Source organism: Lactuca virosa, chromosome 5, assembly GCF_052849685.1.
Source record: "Lactuca virosa cultivar CGN04683 chromosome 5, Lactuca_virosa_CGN04683_v6, whole genome shotgun sequence".
Taxonomy (NCBI): Eukaryota; Viridiplantae; Streptophyta; class Magnoliopsida; order Asterales; family Asteraceae; genus Lactuca; species Lactuca virosa.
In genome coordinates this window covers 143951342-143957341 of record NC_136430.1, presented here as the reverse complement: position 1 = coordinate 143957341, position 6000 = coordinate 143951342, and positions in this window count along the sequence as shown.

The window sequence follows — 6000 nt, the reverse complement described above, 5'->3', positions numbered from 1 at the left end:
CTCTCTTTAACTCTTTGAAGTGGATAAAAGACCATTTTACCCCTCCATGCTCTCTACTACTTATGTTGATCAAAGCCCCAAAGTCAACAGAAGTCAAGCTCGAGTCAACAGTCCGTGTTTGACCCGACTCGCCGAGTGCACCCTTGCGACTCGTCGAGTCCACTTACTTTCCTCATAAATCTCGTGACAGTCCAGCTCAGCTCGTCGAGTTGACCCCCAACTCGTCGAGCTATCGCCTGATTCGGTTCCTCGGGACAAACCCTAACCAACTCATCGAGTCGGCTCATCAACTCGACGAGTTCATTCAGAAAAAAATGTTCATTCAGACGATTTAAGGCAGATCCATCACCCCAAACACTAGATCTACCATCCTGAGGGTCGATTGTCACGTAAAGTTGCAAGCTTTACGTTTAAACATGGCATATAAGGCTCATAATGCCAATATAACTCTAACAAGGATGATTAACCATAATAACTCTTCTATGGTTAACTAAAGCTATAATCTTTGGACTCTCTGGACCTCACAAGGTCCAGATCTGAAGTCTAGGCCTCATGAGAGACCTTATGCATACAAAGTCCCAACAATGGTGGAAGAAACCCTAATCTTCCATATCTACAAGATCTAAGCAAAATAACAAGAAAGGTGCAAGCTTTACCTCTTACTCAAGCCCTTGTACGAAGTTACACCAGATCCACTGATTCCCTAGCTCCCTTGATGGGTGATCTCCTCTTCTCCTCAAGAGATGCACTAGTTTACTCCAAGTTTTAGCTTCTAAGACTCTCATGGCTCTCCATACACGTTTAGGGTTTGCTCTCAAGGAAGGGTAGCCGCAAATGAGGCTATAAGTTCCTTTAAATATGTCTCAAACCCGGGAAATTAGGGTTTCTTTGCCCAGTACCTACTCGGCGAGTCCCTCCTCGGACTCGTCGAGTCCTTCATTAAATTCACGCGATCAACTCGACTCGACTCGGCGAGTTGGTCCCTCAACTCGTCGAGTCCCTCCTTAAATCTCAAGATTAACATACACGATAATGTCCCTGGAAATCCGGATGTTACAAGGTATGTGGCCCATTAACTTATCATCATTTTTGAAGGAGCAGTCGCCCCCATTCTTCCGATATGCCAACAGATGGAACATTGCATCTTGCTGGATACGTAACAAGTGGTATTGACGGATGGTCCTGGTGGGACAGCTAGCGGCGACTGGGTTATAAACGTCGGAATCCGACGTGCATTGTGGAGCAGCATTGGTCGAGTGGTGGTGCTGTAATTTTGGTGGTTCTTTGTCAGGACTCGTCACCTGTAGATGGAGAATGGAGCAACAAAGGAGTTCGACGGTGTCGTGGTTCTGGTGGAGGCAACATATCAATAAAACAAGGTATGTTGGAGTTGAAGTTGTTGTTGTTTGAGGGTCGATGGGTGGTCTGGAGATCGGAAGCTATTTGGGTGCATTGTTTGGAGAAGGGCGTTAATCTACCGGTGATGTGGTTCTGTTGGAAGGGTATCGGGGTTGTGCCGGCATCAATTGATCTGTTCTGGTGGGTATTGTCAATGAAGTTGGTGTGGTCGCCGAGTGATGAGGGCATAATTGGCATTTGTGAGAAAGTCGGAGATGGTGACGAAGTTCTAATCATCGGAAATCTGATGCCAGGCGGTGGAGCAGCTAGAGGAGCGGCGGTGCTTTGGTTATACCGACTGGCAGCGGATCGAGAAACAGGGCTGGGGAATGTTCTTGGAGATCACAGGTGGAGCTGTTTCGTCGGAGAGGGTTTCGTTCTCTGAATTGATTCGTTGGAGCCGGGGTGACCGGTTATGGTCAGGCTCCAGTTATCGGCAACGGGATTCGAAGGTTGCTGCCGGTTTATTTAATCGGAGGAGATGAGTTGCATGAGTCACCAAGTGGGGCCCATTTTGTTTTTTCTGTTTATTGAGGATTGGACTACGTGGGTCCCACACGGGTTTTTAACTTTTGGCTTATGGTGTACAGCCTGTACACCCTTCCCCCTGCCATAATTTCATCTTTACATTATTTTTTCTACTTTCTTTTTTTTTAACAGAAGAGAAAAGCAAAGCCAATAGAACCATTTCGCCTCTATTGTCTTTATGTCATTTTTGAGGTGTGGGGCAGCCTGTTTTTTCCTCTTTCTACGGGTTTCCTAAAAACTTGTATGACCCATGCTTTTGGTATTTTAGTTGTATGGATTGTATGCATTGACTTGCTTTTGTCATGAATTGTTTTCTCAATTGTGGTGCACTGGACATACTATCTCATCCTCCTTTTTTTTTGAAAACTGATGTGGCATCGGCTCCGACCACCTGCTCTGAGGATGTGCTTCTACGCCGGAGACAGATCTACGAGGTCACAACAGACAAGGCCATTAGAGCCGCCTCAGGGACTATGCCCCGGGAACGGGATCCGATGGTCAAGTTAGATCATTTGATAGATATGAGATGGTTCTCTTTAGCTAGAGAGAACCATCCTTGTGCTGGTGGTGGTGTATGGTGGTTGATGGCGGCGGGTGGCGGCTGAGCCACCCGGCCGGAGTATAGTGTGGCGGTTGAGCAAAGGGAAAGATCCCCCTCCATGGAGGAGATACTATTCATTATATAGGGGACAATTAGGCCAGGCCTTAGGCCAGCCCAATTCAGGCCCAACTAGCAAGGAGTTGGGCGAGGCCGCCCGGAGGCGCCGGACGAGGCTGGCGGGCGCGCAACAGGCAAGGCTGGCGGGCGCGCACCAGGAAATGCTGGCAAGGGAGTGTCAGGCCGGGCCGGCGGGAGAGTCCCCAGCAAGGCTGGAATGGGAGTCCCCAGCAAGGCTAGTAAGGGGGAGCCAGGTCGGGCTAGCGGGAGAACCCCAGCAAGGCTGGCAAGGGAGAGCCAGGCCAGGGAGCTCCAGACCGCGCCAGCGGGCAAGGGGGAGCCAGGCAGGGCTGGCGGGAGCGCACCAGGCAAGGCTGGCATGCTAGAGCGGTCTAGGCCATGCTAATGGACCATATATCAACAAGTCCCCCCCGGTCTGATGTTATTGGTATGCGGCCAATGACATTGGACTGGATTCAGTCGTATAAACCAGCAGGAGAGTCCCCAGCGAGGCTGGCAAGGGGGCGCCAGGCAAGGCTGGCGCGCCAGAGTTGTCTAGGCCATGCTAATAGACCATATATCAATAAGTCCCCCCAGTACGATGTTATTGGTATGCGGCCAATGACATTGGATTGGACTCGGTCGTATAAACCAGCAGGAGAGTTCCCAGCGAGGCTGGCAAGGGGGTGTCAAGCAAGGCTGGCGCACCAGAGCTGTCTAGGAGTACAATTTGGTCGATATGACGCAACGTAGCTATTGTTGCGATCATGTAGAGCGAGGCTGTTGATAATGCTATCCGACCCAGCCATTCTTGTCGTTACGCACAAATAGAATGTCACCGATAACCATATACATAGTCTCCTTTGCATGAGAACCAGTAACCGTCCTGAAGATGTTTCCAAAGTATACTATACCTAACTGGATTCCTCCCAGTCTGATGTGGGTAGCGTTGGTAGTCGGATCAGACTATGATGAATAACGCAAGGTTGCTGTAAGGTTGTTGAATACGATATATGTGGCAGAGATTCTGAGAGATGGGCGATTGGATTGCTAGCGGGGATCACGCGGTGAGACTATTGCTGAGAGCCAGGCAGCAGAGATGTTGATGGATACGTGGCGAGGCAACAGGTAGGGATTGCGCAGCCAGACCATTTCCGAGAGCCAGGAAACGGTGATGCTGAAAGGTAGTAGGTAGCAGGGGAGATGTCGGGATAACCTTCTTGTTGGAGAGTAACCTCACTGTAGCAGGATGCAATGTGGAGAATGCTTCATCCGAGCACAAGGGAACCATGATGACAAGGGAACCATGATGACTGTGAGAGAGGAAACACCAAGGGTGCGGTGTTGGGCGTGGAATAGGCTTGTGATGCGCAACTTATGATGCGCGACGATACGCGACTTATGTTTCATGGCTTAGAAGAGTAGCTTTGGCTTAGCAGTCAGCAATCATGGAGATGTCACGCGGGACAGCATCGCGTGGAACATATCGAGCTTAACTGCCTGCGATCATAGATACATCACGCAAGAGAGCATCGTGTGGGATAATGTAGGCAGAGGTTGCGAGCCTTTAAACCTCGTTGGCGGAGCATATCGCCGATGGAGTCGAGCTGAGAAGCTAGACGACCCAAGGCGAGGGTGCTGAACCTCACATGCGGAGCTTGCCGCTATAATGGAGTTGGGCTGAGAAGCCAGACGACTGAAGATGAGGGTGTTGAACCTCGCATACGGAGATTTCTGAGAAGCCATGCGAATCAAGGCAAGGATGCTGAACCTCGCATGCGGAGCTTGCCACTGTAACAAAATCGGACCGAGAAGCCAGACGACTCAAGGCGAGGGTATTGAACCTCGCATGCCGAGCTTGCCGCTATAATGGAGTCGGGCTGAGAAGCCAGACGACTCAAGGTGAGGGTATTGAACCTCGCATACGGAGCTTGCCGCTATAATGGAGTCGGGCTTAGAAGCCAGACGACTCAAGGCGAGGGTATTGAACCTCGCATGCGGAGCTTGCCGCTATAGTGGAATCGGGTTGAGAAGCCAGACGACCCAAGGCGAGGGTGCTAAACCTCGCATGCGGAGCTTGCCGCTGTAATGGAGTTGGGCTGAGAATCCAGGCGACTCAAGGAGAGGGTTCTAAACCTCGTATGCGGAGCTTGCCGCTATAATGGAGTCGGGATGAGAAGCCACGCGACTCAAGGAAAAGGTACTGAACTTTGCAGAATTGGGCATAGCGTCTGACAATCTATGTGTCCGGCCCGGGCCGAAGTATGATGGCACCTGATGCATTGTTGCATCATTAGCTGTAGTGACGACTGGTGCCTCTTCTTCTGATGACTTTGTCGACAGCCATGTAGCGAGGCTACTGGGAGCCTGGTGGTTGAACTGTTGTCAAGAGGTATGTAGCGAGACTGCCGTCGAGAGCTGGTCAGCAGGGCCGTAGAGAACTGTGCATCGAGCTGCTAGCGATAAATGAGCAGCACGACCATTGAGAGCTGGGCGACGAGGCTATCGAGGGTTGAACCACGAGGCTAATCTTTCGACCCGGAATATTAATGTCACCTCGAGAGTGCACTATCATGCATAGCATCAGCTCTTCATGTACTTTAATTCTGCCCCTTCGGAATAAAAACTACTTCTGCATAGTGTTGTACCAACCCTTTCCCACCCCCCTTTTTTTTGAGGAGGCAAAGAAATGGAAAGACGGATGTATAGTCGCTAAAAGCTGAGATGCATAGCTGCTGGAAAGAGCTAAGCGACCCAAGTACTAACAAAAATGGGGTGCACGGCTGGAACGACTGTTGAGAATCAGGCAACGTAAATGCTGATGACTGGGCTTTGCGGCTGCTGAGCTGGGTCGCATAGCTGCTGAGGGTCGGGCAGCGCAACTGTGAGATGTTGGCCAACACGACTGATGAGAGCTGAGCAGCGAGACTGCATGGCGCTGGTCAACGCGACTTTCTGATAGCCGGGCAGCGTAGTTGTTGGGGTTATTTCGAAATGCTTTAATAATAATAGTAGTAGCAATGTACTACTCTTCTTCCTCCCCTTTTTTTTAGAAAATATCGAGTGATCCGGGATGCAACGCGTTTTTTAAAATCTGGTTTGTTAAGCGAAATCCTAATACTTAAACACTGAACGGTTGATTGGCTAATATATTCTTTATAAAAATTGGGTCGTTTCCTTGATGTTAGCCCACTAAAATAAGAGACCAATATAATAGAGGCCCAAAATAAATTAGCAGAGCCCACTTTATGAATGAATGGCCCAAGATCCATTCACTTCTTTCTTGTTTTATGCGTGAGCCACAAAAGGAAATCACACGTAGCCTAGGGTCCACAATGCTTCATAATACCTTTTGAAAAAACACTTGCCAACTACTTTGATTTGCCGTCAAGAAATACCCGAAAAAAAAAAAGTGG